Source organism: Pleurodeles waltl, chromosome 9 (assembly GCF_031143425.1).
Source record: "Pleurodeles waltl isolate 20211129_DDA chromosome 9, aPleWal1.hap1.20221129, whole genome shotgun sequence".
NCBI classification, from domain to species: Eukaryota; Metazoa; Chordata; class Amphibia; order Caudata; family Salamandridae; genus Pleurodeles; species Pleurodeles waltl.
In genome coordinates, this window is record NC_090448.1 from 1,078,632,173 (window position 1) to 1,078,652,505 (window position 20,333).

The 20,333-nt window shown below is 44.6% G+C and overlaps 1 protein-coding gene across 4 annotated transcripts in view; it reads left to right on the forward strand.

Moving 5' to 3' along the window:
• MIS18BP1 (MIS18 binding protein 1) overlaps positions 1-20,333 on the forward strand; it is a 384,752-nt gene that overhangs the window by 103,500 nt on the left and 260,919 nt on the right. The window lies entirely within an intron of this gene.

Consider the following 20,333-nt stretch of genomic DNA (forward strand, 5'->3'; position numbering starts at 1 on the left):
TGATACCCTGAAAGTGGTCCAAGGATGCTTGTTTCCTGTCCAGGGAGGACCTGGTCTGGCAGTTCGGGCTGGACTGTTCCTATGGGGAACAGGGTCAAGACTGATTTGCATATGACTTGGTCAAAACTGGGGTGACATGACGAGCAAAATAACAATGGATTAATCCCAGATCTGTGACTGGGGGTGATTGTAAAGTTTTGACGCTCCATCCATCATTTATTTTGTTTTGTGGTACTGCCTTGTGCTCTCTAAGTGGCTAGGTTATGCTCAGATGTGGGTCCCCTGCTTGCTGTTTCACTGGATTCAAGCAAGCCTGGCTGATGAAGGGTGATACCCTGAAACTGGTTCCAGGATGCTTGTTTCCTCTCCATGGAGGACCTGGTCTGTCAGTTCGGGCTGGGCTGTTCCATGGGGAACAGGGTCAAGACTGATTTGGATATGGCTGGGTCCAAACCGGGGTGACGTCGTGAGCAAAATAACGATGAATTAAACCCAGATCTGTGACTAGGGGTGAGTGTTTGAAATGTTTCAACAATCTGGTCATCATTTTATTCTGTTTCATTTTGTTTTGTGATGTTGCCTCGCCAACAGCTATCCTGCTGTCTCATTATGAATGTTTTGCATTATGTGACTACCCAACAATGACAGCAAATCTGACGTACGAAAGCATTTGTGCGTGGTATGATTTAAATTATGAAGTTTGTTTGAAGTCAGTTGATTTGAAGTGAAGGGTTAGCCTAAGCTAATATGACTGAGAGACAGTGGTATATGGGATGAAAAGAAGGTCTATGACTAGATAAAGTGTATGTATAGAAAGACAAGGGCAACTGAGACTAGGAGGTATCTGCAGCTAAGGAAATTAAACATTAGTCTGTGAAGCTATTCTTTACAGATGAGGCCAATATGTGTGGATACTAAGGATTTTGTAGGCGTCCCTGGTGACAGATAACAGGAAGAGGCAATCATACCACTGCGAAGAAAGCATCTTCTATCAGAATAGAAAACTAGAAGGGGAAGAAGAAAAGTAAGAGACAAACAAAGAAAGGCCAGAAAACCTGAAAAAATAAGAGCACAGGACAAACAGAAAAATGAACAATATTGCACATTTAGGTAAGACATAGTATGTTTTGACTGCTGTGTTTTTCAATGCAATGATAAATATTTTGGTAGTTCTTCTGTTGTCTGATATTTGAATAGGAAAACAAGGTTTAATGTTTTTCTCAGGTTTAGGTGAAAACAAACCTGCTAGACAAAGGAGTACAGTGAAATAAGTTTGTTTTTAATGAGCAATACTGTATCAGAACATTAAACTTACCATTCCATTATTTATACTTTCATCATGTGATTGTGTGACATAGACAAAGTCCTAATTTTCTATGCCAGAGCAACAATGCTGTGCCAAATCAGACTTTTATATTTTCACTCCCCTGTAACCTGGCTATTTGCATTCATTCCCCCCACCCCAATGCTTCTGCTTGGTTGGCAACTTTGTATTTATTTTCATAATTTTGTGGTGTAATCTGGTCAATCTGATCTATACTTCTAGCTGCAAATTCCTTACCTTAGAATTCCCTGGTGTCAGCTTTGAATCCTGAATTTTTCTGCTGAGCAGTACCCTTCGCACACCGTTGGGTGGCGTCGTTCGGATCCGCGTGCGTCGTCCGGCTCCGCGTGGCGTTGTCAGCGTTGTTGGAGCCGTCTATGACATCACAGTTGTCTATATAGACGCCACCTCGGCTCGTGTACATCAGTTATTTTCCTTCCGCGCTGGTTAAGCACAGATCCAGGTTAGAGCTACCCTTTCTTCGACGTTCGTCAAGGCCTTTTCATCTTTTTGACTGTTTGAAGTCATGTCTTCGAGAAAGACTGGGTTCAAACCAAGTGATGCATGTCATCGCACCATGTCAGTGACTGACTCGCACTGAGTTTGCCTTTGGTGCCTTGAGAAGGATCATGATTCCACTGACTGTCGGGTCATGGCTCCAAAGGCCTTGAGGGAGAGATCCTTTAAGCTTCTTGTGGGCCAACAGCCGTCTTCGGTCAGCGCGACTCCGAGGAGGTCATGGTCCTACAGTAGGAGGAGGCGCGGCACCGCTCCCGGAGCCCCAAGTCCTCTTCCTCGCATTTGAGGTCATCTGATCAATCAGGTAAGAGGCACAAGAAGAACAAGTTCAAGCGGACTTTGACTTCTCCATGCCCGTCGGCCGACGAGGCGTCTAAGGAACGTCGACGTTCCGAGTGCGGTTCCGCAGAGCCTTCGTCAGGGTCGAGTCCACATCTTCCCCCTTTTCCGGGGCGACCCCCGCTCAAATAAAATAATTTTATGAGGCCATGCGTCTAGTTTTTGAGCTGGCTGCACCTTCGGGCGGGTCTTTGGGCCCCGCGGGGTCGGCAGGGGCCACTTCGAGTTCGACGTCAGCAGCTTCGGCCTCCGCACCGTTGGGGACCCCATGATCCTATTCCGGGTCCGACGTCGACACTTCCTCCACCACCGGCACCCACCAGTGGTAGCCCCATCCTCATTCTGGATGATCCAGAGTAGACTTCAGAGCCGATTCAGGCCAGATCATTGTCTGAGCATTATTTAGAGCAGCCAGGCACAGGAGAGGAATGTGAGGGGTCTGAGGACCCTTTGGAATATGACCTGGAACAGGACTGGTATGAGGATCTAGGGGAGGCCAGTGGACTGGACACATCTCCAGATACTGGCATGCTCTCTCCTCCTAATGTGGCTACGGAGGAGGGAGCTTCTTATGCAATGGTGGTGTGTAGGGCAGCTGAGGTCCTGGACCTGGACTTGCCTACGGTGCCAGTCAGGACAAATCTCCTGACAGAGGTGCTTCAACCGGGGGTGACAACATCAGAGCCGATGTTGCCCTAACAGATGCCCTTCTGGGTACATGGTCCAAACCCAACACAGGGGCTCTTGTGAATAGGACAGTCGGCCGCCGCCATAGACCTGCTCCGAGCGACCCTAGTTTCCTGACCCAACACCCCCCCAGCACTGAGAGCTTGGTAGTCCAAGCCTCTACTTCCCGTGGTGCCTTTCTTTCCGCTCCCCCAAGTAGGAATCCAAGAGGCTGGACCAGCTTGGAAAGAAAATGTTTTCTTCCACCATCCTGGCATTAAGGTCCGTAAACACCTCTTGCCTATTGCTCCTTATTTCCCATACTTTATGGGATACGGTGGTACAGGTGCTGCCTCAGGTCCCGGAGGGCGTACGGGACGACCGACTTGCTGGGCAGAGCGATTTCATCGTCAGTGGCCCTACGTCACCACGACTGGCTACGTTCAACTGTCTTTTCGGGGGATGTCCAGTCAAGTTTGATGGACATGCCTTTTGATGGCTCTCGCCTTTTTGGTGAGAAGGCAGACTCCGCGCTTGAGAGGTTGAAGGATTCTCGATCTACGGCCTGATCCTTGGGCCTTTCAGTGCCAGCACGACAGCAGTCTGTCTTTCGCCCCTTTCGAGGCTTCGGAAGGGGCGTGGTACCACGCCAACCACAGTTTAACCCCCGTCCTCAGGCTTCACAACATCCAGGGAGAGAACGTGGTCATGGTACCATCAGACCCAGAGGGTCTGGCCAGAGGTCAGCCACCACACAGCCTCCCCTCCACTGTGCCCATGCCCTCCTCGCTTGGTTCTGCAGGACTGCATCCATCCAGTTGGACGGAGGATTCAATTTCATCTCCCTCACTGGCTTTGGACCATTTGGTTTTGTCCTGCGTGGAAGTTATGGCTCTCTTGGCCAAGGGAGCCATAGAAAGGGTCCCAATGTCAGAAGTAGGCAGTGGTTGTTATTCCCGCTACTTTCTGATTCCCAAAAAAGAACAAGGGCCTTCACCCTATCTTGGATTTAAGGGACGTCAATCTCTTCCTCAAGGAGGAGAAATTGAACATGCTCACTCTTGCTCAGATCTTGTCTGCCCTAGATCAAGGAGACTAGATGGTAGCGTTGGACTTGCAGGACGCATATTGTAATATCACCATCCTGCCAAGCCCACAGGCGTTACCCACCGTTCAAGGTGGGCCATGAGCACTTTCAGTTCACAGTGCTCCCTTTCGTTCTCACCAGTGCCCCTTGGATGTTCACAGAGGTGATGGCGGTGGTGGCAGTGAATTTGCGCAGGTCAGGGATTTCAGTCTTCCCCTACCTCGTCAATTGGCTGTTGAAGGCTCCCACGCCCAGGCTCTCGTCACGCATCTCCAGACGACGGCAAACCTCCTGTACTCGCTGGGATTCACTATCAATGTGCCGAAGTCATACCTGACTCCCTCTCAGAAGCTCACATTTATCAGAGCTGTTCTGGACACAGTGCAGTATCAGGCTTATCCTCCCAAGTTCAGGATATTCAGGTTATGTTACCAATGTTTCGGCCTCTATCCTGGATTTCGGTGAGACAGACTTTGAGGCTGCTGGGACTCATGGCTTCCTGCATCCTATTGTTCAAGCATGCCAGGTGGCATATGAGGGCTCTGCAGGAGGACCTGAAGTTCCAATGGGCACAGCATCAGGGGAATCTTACCGACGTGGTTCAGATCTCGGAGGGAGCTGCAAAGGATCTGCAGTGGTGGTTAGTGAACTGTGATTGGGTCAAAGGCAGACTCCTCTCCCTTCCCTAACCAGACCTCACAGTAGTGACAAATGCTTCACTTCTGGAATGGAGTGGCCACCTGGGGGAGATGGAGATCAGAGGTCACTGGTCTCTGGCGGAGTCCGGGCTCCGTATCAACTTGTTGGAGCTTTGGGCGATCCGACTAGCATTAAAAGCATTTCTTCCTATTGTGAAAGGGACTGTTGTGCAGGTGTTCACGGACAACACCACTGCGATGTGGTACTGCAACAAGCAGGGCGTTGTGGGGTCGTGGACCATTTGTCAAGAGGCTCTGCGTCTCTGGACATGGCTGGAACAGCAGGGCATAACCCTGGTGGTTCAACACCTGACAGGTTCTCTGAATGCCAGGGTGGATGAGCTCAGCCGAAAATGCTTAGCGGATCACGAATGGTATTTCCATCCGTAGGTGGCGCAAGGACTCTTTCAGCAGTGGGGAGAGCCTTGGTTAGATCTGTTCGCCTCCGTAGAGAACGCACAGTGTCAGCAGTTTTGCACGTTGGAGTTTCCAAGGGGGCTATCGCTAGGCAACGCTTTTCGTCCCCAGTGGCCTTTCTTCCCATACCACTTCTGCCCAGAGTTCCCAAAAAAATCAAAAACGACCGGGCCCAAGTAATCCCAGTGGCCCGGATTGGGAACGGAGAGTCTGGTATCCAGAGCTTCTCAAAATGAGCATCAGTCCGCCAATCAGGCTGCCTCGTCTGGAGGAGCTTCTGTCGCAGTAGAAGGGGAAGGTTCTCCACCCGAACCCGTCAACTTTGCGGCTTCATGCGTGGAGGTTGAGCGGCGGCAGTTGATGGTTTATGACCTTCCTTCCAAAGTCTGTGATGTCATTCTGGCAGCCAGGCGTGCCTCTACTAAGTCGATTTACACCTGCAGATGGAAAAGTTTTGTTTCATATTGTACAGAGAGGTCTATTAATCCTCTTTCTTCTTTGCTTTCTAATATCCTTTTGTTTATTCTATCTCTCGCCCAACAGTGTTCCTCCTTAGGGACCGTTAAGGGCTATCTTGCTGCCTTGTCGGCTTTTCTACGCTTGCCTGATCAACCATCTTTGTTTAAGTCTCCTATAGTACAAAGATTTTTGAAAGGGCTTGTGCATTTGTTCCCACCTGTGCCTTTTGTCATGCCCCAGTGGGATCTTAATCTTGTTCTTACCTTCCTACTGTGTGCTCCTTTCAAGCCCTTGTATAACTGACCTCTCCTGCTGCTCACTATTAAAACAGACTTTTTGGTGGCATTTACATCTACCAGGAGAGTGAGTGAGCTGCAGGCTTTATCTTCAAAACCGCCGTATCTCAAGATATCCTGACAAGGTAGTGTTAAGAACTCGTGCCTCTTTCCTCCCCAAGGTGGTGACCCCTTTCCATCAGGGTCAAAATATCACCCTGCCCGTCTTCCTTGCACCACGCATTATCGTTCTACTGTGACTGCACAAAAGAGTTCCGGGTGGACAACCAACTCTTTGTGGGCTACGTTGGTGCAAAGAAGGGTCGGGCAGTACAGAAATGGTCCATTTCACACTGGGTCGTTCTCTGTATAAAGATCTGCTACGCTTTGGCCAAGAAGCAGCCTCCAGAGGGCTTGAGGGCTCACTCTACCAGAGGGAAAGCTGCTTCCACTGCATTAGCTTGTGGTGTGCCCGTGCTGGGCATCTGTCAGGCGACAACATGGGCTTCCTTGCACACGTTTACAGTTCACTACTGCCTGGATAGCCAGGTGAGAAGGGAAGGGCATTTTGCCCACTCAGTCCTGCAGGACTTCCTAGTATGAGATATATCCTTCAGACCCACCGTCATGGGTTATAGTTTGGGTATCTATTCTAAGGTAAGGAATCTGCAGCTAGATCAGATGCACAAGTTACTTACCTTTGGTAACAAATTATCTGGTAGAGACTCTTATCTAGTTGCAGATTCGTTACACCCACCCAAGCCTTCCCGCTCTGCGGATATATTTAGACATATATAATTATGTATTTATGTTTTTGGCATTTTTGCCTTTCTTAAAGGCACGTAATTTTTCTTACTTCAAACAGTCAAGTGAAAAAGCTAAAATCCATAACTGTTAGTTCTTCCATGGCTCTGCGCTTCTGCCGTGGAAAGTTGTGAGAAAAGAACTGACGTCCATGGCTGAGGTGGCATCTATATAGAGAGCCGTGATGTCAGACAGCTCCAACGACGCTGACGCCGCCATGCTGAGCCGGACAACGCACGCAGATCTGAACGATGGCGCACGCGGGGTACTGCTCAGCAGAAAAATTCCGGATTCGAAGCGGACGCCAGGGAATTCTAAGGTAAGGAATCTGCAGCTAGATAGTCTCTCCAGATAATTTGTTACCGAAGGTAAGTAACTTGTTCTTTATCATATCATTCAGTTATTTTATGTATGTGTTTGTCTTTTGTGAAATACTTGGCAGTGTGTTCAATCAACACCTTGTACAGCTGCTACGACTACGAGTTCATCATCTCGGATCTTGAAAGAGTCTTGAATAATGGTGTCTGATCTTCTAAATATCTCTCCTTGAAGGGGTCTGACGACTCACTGGTAAAATGGGGGAGCCTGTGTTATTAAACCACTTAACAAAACTCCAAGAAGTCAAGAGTACCACACAGTCACTGGCTAATGTTAGAACTGGGAAATCATCCCATGGAGGATGAATTTATCAAATGAGAGTAATAATCAATGAATGCCCAGCAAGAAACCACATGGATTTAGAGAAATATGTGGAAAAATTGGCAGCAATCTAATAAATATGATAAAGAATGCTGGATACAATAGAACATCAGATGAGGGTATTAAAATGCAATTGTCAGATTATATTAACGCCTAAAGCAGTTGATTGACAATAAAATTCTTATCTCATTGGCCAAGAGGATTTGTTTCAACTTGACCTAAAACTAAATAGACTTGATTAAGAAAACATGTCAACTAAAATAACGGATATTGGCATGGTATCTGAAAATCAAGTAAAGCAGCAGGCCCTAATGAGCTAGTAAGCTGAAATATAGAAATGTCTGTGTATTAAAATTCAGCACACCCTCCACGTTTTATGTGTAGACTTCCATATCCATATTGAACAAACCTTATTTAATTCTAGTTTTTCGTTTATACTACATCAGATTTAGCTTTTCAACAATGACTCTCTCTATGTTCGATGGCATGTGTAGCTGCAGATACATGCTTTGCATAAGTTCGCCATCTAGTGTTGGGCTCGGAGTGTTACACATTGTTTTTCTTTGAAGAAGTTTTTTCGAGTCACGAGATCGAGTGACTCCTCCTCTTGGTGATAGTGCGCATATGCATCTAGTCCTTTGTTAGATTGTTTTCTTTGCTCTGTCTGGTTCATACTTGTTCCCTCTCTCTCAGGTAGATCTTGGTTCCATACTATCTGAACTTCTCTGTCTTTTCCTTAAACGTCAGTATCGTTTTCGAATGCGTTTTCTTAATACACTCGATCTGATTGTAGAGTGGGGATCAATTAAACTCCCTTTTCGGCACCCGTGCCTTTCGCGGGCCTTCTCTGGCCTACTGCGTCACAGGCTCATGATTCAGACTCCATTTCAATTCTGCCCTTGGTGCCATGCCAACTTTCCCCACACTGACCAACACTCGGTGTCTAACCTCTGCCTCTCTCCAGATCCTAATGAAGAAACCAGTGAGGCGTGCTGATCCTGCCGATCCAAGAAGGCTTTACAGGATCGAAGAGCGAGATGCCTAGAGATGTCATTGAAGTCAGCAGAACAAATGCCTGACATTTTCGGTGAGGAACAGGCGCAGACTGCAGGTTCATTGCAGACTCTGATTCCGACCATGACTCAGATGGCGACAGGCAAGTTATTCCTGCAGCGCAGTACATGATTACTCCAGCCCCTTCCCATCACCAAAAACAGTTTTAAAAAGTCAGCACAGAAGGCCTAGGGTCCACCTCTGCTTTCCGGCATTGGTCAGTCCCAAAAATTACATCTCGACGACCGGCCCTCGGGTTCGGTGTCAAAAAAGGGCAAAATGCATTCGACCGAACAGACTGCCATGCCTGTTTCGGGATTGAGTCGTAAGATGGAAGCTTCCACTTCAGAATCAAAACGACTACATACAACCTTGAAACCTCTTCGGAGCCGAAAAAACCTCCCTCTGCTTAAGAGACCACATTTTCAGCCCATTTAAAGCAGTCTATCACATAGCTTTCGAAGCATACGTTTGTGAGAAGTAAATATGTTCCATCTGCAGAGGAGTCAACAGACATTAAGCCCATTCTAGAGGTCATGGACATAAATACTGGAAAATACAAATAAAAAAGGATACAGGGAAAATTATTGCCTCTCCTCCTCCTATGACCAAGAGGAAACTGTCATTCCAAGAAGGTTTAGAATCTGGGCCTTCACCCGTAAAAATATTTAAGCACAAAGAGAAGCCCACCGTTATTCGCCTTTCCTTCCAACTTTTCCACCACCTGATACTCCACCACCACCTTCACCCACACAGTTTTCTGCACAATCTCCTGCCTCCTCACACAGGGATTATATGGGTGACAATCCTTATAATATATACCCGTGGGATATGTATGATTCTGACCCAATTCCATCTAATGACCCAGATCTGTATCCCACAAGGCCATCTCCACCTGAAGACACCACTGCCTATAATCAGGTCATTGCTAGAGCAGCCGCATACCACAATGTGCAGCTGCACTCTGAGCCCATAGAGGATGATTTCCTATTCAGCACTCTATCCTATACACATAAGCAGTACCAATGTTTGCCGATGCTACCAGGCATGTTAAAACATGCTGATAATAATTTTAAAGAGCCAGCAAAAGTTAGGGTACTAACACCTAGGGTGGATAAGAAATATAAAGCTGCACTATCAGATCCAATTTTTATATCACAACAATTGCCACCTGATTTCATCTTGGTCAGTGCAGCTAGGAAAAGGGCAAAAAGTCCACAGCGGATGTTCCTCCCCCTGATAAAGAAAGCTGCAAATTCGATGCAGCAGGCAAAAGAGTGGCAACTCAAGCTGCAAATCAGTGGAGGATTGCCAATTCCCAAGCTCTTTAAGCCAGGTATGATGGGGCACACTTCGACAAAATGCAGGATTTCCTTCAATTCCTCCCTACAGAACACCAACAAAGGGCACAGCAGGTAGTGGCAGAAGGACAAACTATTGTCAACAATCAAATTAGATCCACACAAGACGCAGCTGACACCGCAGCCAGGGGAAGTAATACTAGTTTTATGATCAGAAGGCATGCTTGGCTGCAGTCCTCCGGATACAAACCTTAGATACAGCAAGCGGTCCTTAATATGCCGTTCAATAAACAACAACTATTTGGACCTGAGGTGGATACTACCATTGAGAAAATTAAAAAAGTACTCTGATTCAGCAAAGGCCATGGGTGCCCTTTACACAAAACCTTTTTGGGGCACTTTTCGTAAGCCCCAATTCAGAGGAGGTTTTAAACCCCAAACATCAGAGGCCTCTACTTCCCTTCAAAAACAGGGACAACAGTATTATTCCAGGGGATCTTGCAGGGGTTCCTGTAGAGGACACAATTTCAGAGGTAGGGGGCAAATCCACTGCCACGAGAGGTGCCTCCACCCCATCAAAGCAGTGACTTTCTCTTCATCCCCACACAGCACACATCTCCTGTGGGAGGAAGACTGTAACATTTTCACCATTATTGCCAACAAATTGTGGGTACTGTCAATTATCCACAATGGTTATTGCCTTGAACTCTTCTCCACTCCACCAAACATTCCCCCTTGTTCACACAGGTTTTCTCCAGAGCTCATTGTCCAGCTAAGACAAGAGGTAGAATCTCTTCTACTCAAAGGTGCAATAGAGGTAGTACCCATCAATCAACAAGGGACAGGAGTATATTCTTTATACTTCCTCATACAAAAAAAGGATGGCACTCTCAGACCAATCCTTTATCTCAGACCTCTCAATCAGTACATCCTCTCAGTGCATTTCCAGGGGGTCACTCTACAGGATGTCATTCTGTTGTTCCAAAAACAAGACTACATGACCGCATTAGATCTAAAAGATGCTTACTTCCATATTCCTATACATCCAGCACACCACAAGAACTTAAGGTTTGTGATAGCAGGAAAACACTATCAATTCAAAGTACTACCCTTTGGAGTAACAACAGCACCAAGGGTATTCACACAATGCCTAGCAGTGGTTGCAGCATACCTCAGAAGACAGTACATACATGTCTTTCCCCATCTGGACGACTGGCTCATAAAAGCCAGCACCATTCAAACTTGTCAACAACACACACAATACATAATAGATATCCTACATAGGCTAGGGTTTACAGCCAATTACCAGAAATCTCACCTTCAGCCAGCACAAATTCAAACATATCTAGGAGCAATTCTGAACACTCGGTCAGCATTAGCCTACCCGAATCCACAACTGATTCAAGCGTTCCACACTCTCATATCCCAATTACAATACATTCAAACTTACACGGTAAGGTTTAGCATGAAGCTATTGGGAATGCTGGCATCATGCATGGACCACTGCAATAGTGTCTCTCACAACAATGGTCTCAAGCACAGGGTCAGCTTCACTATCTAGTGTTGTTGGACGGCCAGACTTACAACTCTCTGTAGTAGTGGAATCACACCAGCTTATCAAAAGGGCGGCCATTTCAGGAGCCTGTGCCACAGATTAAAATCACCATAGATGCATCAATGACAGGTTAGGGAGCCCATCTCAACACTCTTACTGTACAAGGAGAATGGGACAGCAGACTTACCACACCACTTGGAATTGCTAGCAGTGTTCTCAGCACTCAAAGATTTCCAGCCACAGATCACACACAAGACAGTGTTAATAAGGACAGACAACAATGTATTCTCTGCAAAAGCAGAGGGGGGAGACACTCATCCCTATTGTCCCTTCTAGCTCAGACAATTTGGAAATGGGGAATTCTCAATCACATTCAGCTACTAGCAGAGTATATCCCAGGGATACACAACCAACTAGCGGACCTCTTAAGCAGGACGCAGCAGCAAATACACGAATGGGAGATTCACCCACAAGTAATTCAGCAGTACTTTCACATGTGGGGAACACCAAACATAGATCTTTTCACAACAGCCCAAATGCAAAATGCCAAAACTTTGCATCCAGGTACCCCCACACCCTTGATCCAAGGGCAATGCTCTATGTGTCAATTGGTCAGGGATATTTGCTTATACATTTCCCCCTCTCCCATCCATTTCTGGTCAACAAAATTTGTCACACCTTGCTCACTTTGATACTCGTAGCTCCCACCTGGGCATGTCAACTCTCGTACACAACACTCTTGGATCTGTCTGTAGTACCACATCACAAATTCCCAAACAGACCAGACCTATTGTCTCAAAACAAAGGTCAGATCAGGCATCCCAATCCCCATATTCTCAACCTGGCGATTTAGCTTGTGAGGTCTTAAGGTTTGGATATCTACAACTTCCATCAGAATGTATGGACATTCTAAAGGAGCACGTAAACCTACAACTAGACAATGCTATGCAGCTAAATGGTTAAGTTTTGTATGTTACTGTCAACCCAAGAACATTTAATCCACTTAAAGCATCAGTACAGGATATTGTATGTTATTTGCTTTATTTACAAAAAGCACATCTGGCATATTCATCTATTAAAATTCATTTGACAGTAATATCAGCCTTCCTTATTTAGAATTCCTGTCATAAAAGCTTTTATGGAGGGACTTAAGTGTTCATCCACCTAGAGCTCCACTAGCTCCAGCCTGGAATCTTAACATTGTGCTTAAAAGGCTTATGGGTTCCATCATTTGAACCCATGCATTCTTGCGCTCTTCAATTTATATCATGGAAAGTTGCTTTCTTGGTAGCAATTACTTCCTTAAGAAGAGTTAGTGAAATTCAGGCATTCACTTCAGAAGAACCTTTCTTCCAAATTCACAAGCACAAAATAGTACTCAGGACAAATCCAACGTTTCTACCCAAAGTGGTTTCACCATTTCACATCAGTCAGTCAGTGGAATTGCCAGTCTTCTTTCCACAGCGAGATTCAGTTGCTGAAAGAACTCTCCACACTCTTGATGTCAAAAGAACTCTCGTGCTATATAGACAGAGCAAAAGATTTCCTAAAATCTAAACAACTTTTTGTGGCTTTTAAACAGCCTCATAAAGGTAATCCCATTTCAAAACAAGGATTGGCCAGATAGATAGTAAACTGTATTCAAACTTGCTATTGCAAAGCGAAAAGGCAACTATTAGTAACTCCTAAAGCCCATTCTACTAGAAAGAAAAGAGCTTCAATGGCATTCTTAGGGAATATACCAATGGCAGACATATGGGGAGCACATGGTCAACACCTCACACATTTACAAAACCCTATTGTGTAGTTGTGTTGTCTTGCCAACAAGCAAATGTTGGTCAAGTGGTGTTTAAAACATTATTTCAAACCACTCCAAGTCCTACAGGCTAGCCACCGCTTATTTTAGGAGGGAACTGCCTTTCAGTCTACGCAAAGCGTGTGTATCTGCAGCTGCAGATGCCATCAAACAGAAAATGTCACTTACCTAGTGTACATCTGTTTGTGGCATGTAGTGCTGCAGATTCACATGCGCCCTCCCTCCTCCCCGGAAGCCTGTAGCCGTTATGGTACTTTATTATGTAAATATGTATACACATCGCATGGACATCTTCTTTACTTACTATATATATGTACATATGCAATTCTTCACTCCTTACTTCATCCTCTTGCGGGAAAACAATCTAACAGAGGACTCAATGCCCATGCCCACTATCACCGAGAGGAGTCACTCGATCTTGTGACTCGAAAAAGCTTCTTTGAAGAAAAACAACCTGTAACACCCTGAGCCCCACGCTAGATGGCAAATTTATGCAGAACATGTGAATCTGCAGCACCACATGCCACGAACAGATGTACTATACATAGATATATATATATATTTATATATATATATATAAAACATACTAAAATTCTAGCATAATGAATGTACAGCAACCTTCAAAGTCTAATACATCTTGATCATCAAGGTTATATTAAAGGTGAGAGGATTGCAACAGTAATAATACTTTGTGTTGAGAATTTACAATCAAAACAAACAATAAATTGGACATCAAAAACAGGATGACTCTTATTGATATAACTAATGCTGTTAACTAATACATACATCATAATGTGATAGTTTTTTCTCTACACTTGTTTATATGCTGTGTCAGGATGTCTTACAAGTCTTGATAGGTACTGTTCATGAGGGTTTATTTAAGAGCCAATGCACCCTTTGTTGGTTGAATCCCTGCAATGAAAACATTGGGTTTCAAAGAAATTAACATTCATTTAAAAGTGAAGGACTGATACAAATCCTTAATTGTAAGAGTTTCTTTCATAATCGTGCATAGATAAAACTCTTCAGAAAGTAATTGGTAAGTCACCCAACTGATGCAACATTCATGAAGCGGAAACAGTAAAAATGAACTAGAAAAAACCTTATGCATGTTCTATTAGATTAAATGCATAAACATGTGTTTTTGTGAGTTTAGATTTTAAATAAGCTGTTGTGATAATGTTGTCTCCTTAGATATCTTTGTATCATTGGTACAGAATAAAGATCTTTAATTATCCTTTACCTGTTTCTTAAAATTCAGATTCTTGAGTATAGTGCCTCTTGCAGCTTGTAGTTGAAGGTCAGATGTTGAATACTGCAGAAACACAGCTTAAGTACTGGAATGATGGCACCTTTGCTCTATTGTCTTACGCATGGCCACAACAGCCCCAGTGTTAACTTGCAGAGCTTGCTTTAAAGAAATATTTTACATACTTACATTTATCAACAGAGACTAGATTTAGCAATCCAAATTCCAATCTTGGGTAAGCTTGCTTTACTGCTTATGATAAAGAGAAAACTGATTTACGTAAAATAGTTTGAGCAAAAATGAGCCAACTAGCAAAGTGCTGAAATAGGGTAATGTGAGAGTAGGACAGCGAGGGAATAAATATTGTGCCTATTAGTCTCTAAGCAAAAATCTGGCTAGCTGCCTTGTGTTTCTGCTTCAATAAGTGGGATCTTTTGGAGCTATTATCCTTTATCCACACCTCAGGTAATTATTATAAATATTAATCCTCTTAATTAGTGCCAGGAATTATTAGCAGCTGTTTCTTCCCATAGTCACTTTGATTTTAATTGCATTTACAACCAGTTTATTAGCCAAATTGGACTCATGGGTGTCCTTGAAAGCTGTCTGAAGTCCAGCCACATTTTAATGCAAACAGCATTGTATAGTCTGTGTCTGCATGCTGCAAAATTGAGATGGGTATGTGACCCAATTTGGGAGTGTAGGAATTTGCTTGATCTAAGCATTTTGATATATCTGCACTATATAGGCAAAATAACATATGAGCTAACACACAGCATTGCTTCAAACCACTGTCCCTGTAATCTTGCTTTGATACAATTGTAGTCATTTGCACTTAGGTATCCTGTTATGATTGAATAGCTCGAAGTAAAATACAAGATATATCTCAGTTCTGACTAGGGCGTATTCCTTCAAATACCATCAAAAGAGGCGTAACAATCAATGTAAAAGTCAGAAATGGACATTAGTTTTTCTTGCGTGTGATGTTGGACTACATTGAGTTAGCCATGATGTTATCTACTGTCTCACATACCAGACAGAAGCTAGTGAGTTTCTGCTTTTTGTCACCTACTGTAAGGAAATGCCTCCTTGGTATGGTTACCCCCTGACTTTTAGCCTTTGCTGATGCTAAGTTATGATTTGAAAGTGTGCTGGGATCCTGCTAACCAGGCCCCAGAACCAGTGTTCTTTCCCTAAACTGTACCTTTGTCTCCACAATTGCACAACCTTGGCACCTAGGTAAGTCCCTTGTAACTGGTACCCCTGGTACCAAGGGCCCTGATGCCAGGGAACGTCTCTAAGGGCTGCAGCATGTCTCATGGCGCCCTAGAGACACCTCACTCAGCACATTCACACTGCTTCACAGCTTGTGTGTGCTGGTGGGGAGAAAGTCGACATGGCACTCCCCTCAGAGTGCCGTGCCAACCTCACACTGCCTGTGGCATAGGTAAGTCACCCCTCTAGCAGGCTTTACAGCCCTAGGGCAGGGTGCACTATACCACAGGTGAGGGCATATGTGCATGAGCACTATGCCCCTACAGTGTCTAAGCAAAACCTTAGACATTGTAAATGCAGGGTAGCCATAAGAGTATATGGTCTGGGAGTTTGTCAAACACGAACTCCACAGCACCATAATGGCTACACTGAAAACTGGGAAGTTTGGTATCAAACTTCTCAGCACAATAAATGCACATTGATGCCAGTGTGCAATTTATTGTAAAATACACCCGGAGGGCATCTTAGAGATGCCCCCTGAAAACATACCCGACTTCCAGTGTAGGCTGACTAGTTTTTGCCAGCCTGCCACACACCAGACATGTTGCTAGCCACATGGGGAGAGTGCCTTTGTCACTCTGTGGCCAGGAACAAAGCCTGTACTGGGTGGAGGTGCTTCTCACCTCCCCCTGCAGGAACTGTAACACCTGGCGGTGAGCCTCAAAGGCTCACCCCCTTTGTTACAGTGTCACAGGGCATCCCAGCTAGTGGAGATGCCGGCCTCTCCAGCCACTGCACCCACTTTTGGCGACAAGGCTGGAGGAGATAATTAGAAAATCAAGGAGGAGTCACCCACCAGTCAGGACAGCCCCTAAGGTGTCCTGAACTGAGATGACCCTTACTTTTAGAAATCCTCTATCTTGTAGATGGAGGATTCCCACAATAGGATTAGGGATGTGCCCCCCTCCCCACAGGGAGGAGGCACAAAGAGGGTGTAGCCACCCTCAAGGACAGTAGCCATTGGCTACTGCCCTCCCAGACCTAAACACACCCCTAAATTCAGTATTTAGGGGCTCCCCAGAACCTAGGAAACTAGATTCCTGCAACCTGAACCAGAAGAAGGACTACTGACCTGAAGCCCTGCAGTGAAGACGGAGACAACAACTGCTTTGGCCCCAGCCCTACCGTCCTGTCTTCCAACTTCGAAGAAAACTGCAACAGCAAAGCATCCAACAGGGACCAGCGACCTCTGAAGCCTCAGAGGACTGCCCTGCAACCAAGGATCAAGAAACTCCTGTGAACAGCGACCCTGTTCAACAATCTGCAACTTTCTTGCAACAAAGAAACGACTTTGAAGACTTCACGTTTCCCGCCGGAAGCGTGAGACTTTCCACTCTGCACCCGACGCCCCCGGCTCGACATGCGGAAAACCAACACTACAGGGAGGACTCCCCGGCGACTGCGAGCCCGTGAGTAGCCAGAGACGACCCCCCTGAGCCCTCGCAGCGACGCCTGCAGAGGAAATCCAGAGGCTCTGCCTGACTGCGACTGCCTATAAAAAGGGACCGGACGCCTGGAACCAACACTGCACCCGCAGCCCCCAGAACCTGGAGGAACCGAACTCCAGTGCAGGAGCGACTATCTGCCTAGCCCAGGTGGTGGCTACCCCGAGGAGCCCCCGTGCCTGCCTGCATCGTTGAAGAGACCCCCATGTCTCCCCATTGCTTTCTATACAAAACCCGACGCCTGTTTGCACTCTGCACCCGGCCGCCCCTGTGCCGCTGAGGGTGTACTTTCTGTGCCTGCTTGTGTAGCGCCCCACCCCCGTGCCCTACAAAACCCCTCTGGTCTGCCCCCGAGGACGTGGGTACTTATCTGCTGGCAGACTGGAACCAGGGCACCCCTATTCTCTATTGAAGCCTATGTGTTTTGGGCACCTCTTTGACCTCTGCACCTGACCGGCCCTGCGCTGCTGGTGTGGTAACTTTGGGGTTGCATTGAACCCCCAACGGTGGGCTACCTTCGACCCAACATTGAACCCTGTAAGTGTTTTACTTACCTGTGAACTTAACATTTACTTACCTCCCCCAGGAACTGTTGATTTATGCACTGTGTCCACTTTTAAAATAGCTTATTTCCATTTTGTCATAACTGTAAATGATATTGTGATTATTCAAAGTTCCTAGAGTACCTGAGTGAAATACCTTTCATTTGAAGTATTACTTGTAAATCTTGAACCTGTGGTTCTTAAAATAAACTAAGAAAATATATTTTTCTATATAAAAACCTATTGGCCTGGAATTGTCTTTGAGTGTGTGTTCCTCATTTATTGCCTGTGTGTGTACAACAAATGCTGAACACTACCCTCTGATAAGCCTACTGCTCGACCACACTACCACAAATTAGAGCATTAGAATTATCTCTTTTTACCACTATCTTACCTCTAAGAGGAACCCTTGGACACTGTGCACACTATTTCTTACTTTGAAATAGTATGTACAGAGCCAACTTCCTACACCTGCCAACTCTTGTACCTCAGACAAGAGGTCTAGCATAAAATTTTACTTCAACATCCAGGAGTCCAATTGTTATATAAGTGCTAGTCTGCGTGGGATCACCTTTCTTTTATGATTGATGTAACCTTTCCAGGAAGATGGAGTTCAGCCATTCACAGTACTGATCTAAATAGTGGAGCCCGAACATTAACCAAGATTTCATATGTCCTAGTTAAACAATACTGTTGACATTTCATTTAGGCTCTAAGCTTTGTCTAACCAGCGGTCAATAAACTCCTTCTCTATCTTTGATGGGTTCAAATTAAAGCTGAGATTTTAATGGGGAGGCATCAGACTCCAGTTTTGAAATATTCATTGTTTTTACACGAGATACACAGCCAGTGGAAGAGAGGGCAACTCTTTGATTGCTAGTTAAATCATAGATTAGATCACTAACATATTGCTGAAATTTACCCCGATCTACATTTTTTGAAATCTCATATACTAGTTCCTAATTTATTTTGACCGAACACCTATTTTGACCTGTAAACATTTCTGTTTTATACAGCTCCCTTCAAAGGGGTTATTTCAGTTTCTGTTTCTCTGTTAGGTATGTTTTTCATGAGTGTCCTAACAAGGCATTCATCTTTTTGTGTTACTATCTGAGTGTTACTTAAGAACCAACCAGTGTTCACAGTGTTAATTATGAGCTTTGGATGGCAAAACTTTCTGATCTTACTAGATCTGCACAATTGTTTCCCCAAAGATTTGATTTGGTTATCCTAGATGGGCTAGGTCATCAGAGATGTGGCATCATTTATGGCATATTTGTGCAGGCTCTCATTCTATTCACAAATAAACATGCAGTTATGTGTTGACTGTGTGATCCTTTCCACTGTGCAGCATTTTACGTCATTACCAATCGTGGCGAAAGGGAGAAAAAGGTTGTCTTTGTCTGTAGAAAATGTTAAAAGGAAGCACTTGATTTCAGTACTGGGATCAAATTGTAGGCTCATACAGTAACTAAAACATTCTAATAATGTAAAAACATAATCTGAAACTGATTTTCTTTGGTGCTATGTACGTGTAGTTTATGTGCATATCTTGAGAGATCTGGCTACCTAAGGGTGTATGAGGCTGTAAAGATATCCATCTCGTGCCTTTACCTGTACTAAATAGGAATGTTGGCCTATGGGATCTTCCACATCATGTTAGCCCAATCAGCCGATTCATCAGAGCAGATGCAGCTGGTTAAATCTGTACAAATATCCCCTAGAGGTACTACAGATGCTCCAATGTGATCAACAGTAATGCTTCTCAAAAAATGTGCTAAATCTTTAAGCACAGTCTTTGCATTGCATGGCCCTGTTGACTGTTAGCTGTAAATATTAATTAGGACTAACAAGCTTTTTGTGTATCAGTTCCTCAGACATTGTTCTAGAAAGAGTTGTGCTAGAATAATCTGTAACAAAATATCAGGGGTTTTCTTGTATGTATAGGCTATGCCACTTCCTTATTGCACCTACTAATAGTAGTTTGGTTGTCACATTGAAGGTATTTGACCTTGTCCATTGGCAGTATTTATGGGATAGTATGCCAGCTTTACTATCCCATCCTATTTAAAAACTGGCATTATATCAAGAGCAACATAGGCTCTTCTCAGGTTAGTGACTCACTCTCACCTAGCGCTGTGACACTCCGATCAGAGTATCCATACCCTTTATAAATCATTATTATTATTATATATATTATTATTATCATTATCATCCCTGTGTCCCCATAATTGGTATGGGAGTGCAAGCAAATGCTTTTAGATGTACGAAACAGAGATGTCCACTTTCACCTCATACTGTATTTTTAAAGATTCTGTAGCAGTTGCTTTAGAAGCAATGGGAATGTAGCTGTATATGGACTACGACAGGCATCCATAAAATCATATCTTATGCTGTAACCTAATAATAATAACATCAGAACTACCAGCCAATGAAAGTGAAAACAGACAACCTCATTGAATTTGGAAGTTCTCCTGGATACAAAATGAATATAACTAAGAATGTGTAACAGTTCACATTATAGCACAGTTTAGGGCTCCAGGAGTGTAAATCACAAACAATTAAAGATATTCCTCAAATCAACTACCTCTGTCAAGTAGACTGTAATAAACAAATTAGAGCAAAATGTAAAATTACCAATTTTGAATAATCAGTTTTATCAAAATAGTCATTGTGCCTAAGTTTATTTTTCAGGTTCAACATTACCCTTTATGCTCCAGGTGCAGAATCCTGATTTCTCAGTTTTATTTGTCACAGCAAGGACCCCAGACTTCCAATGAGAAAAGTGTATTGAGAAATGGGGATGGACA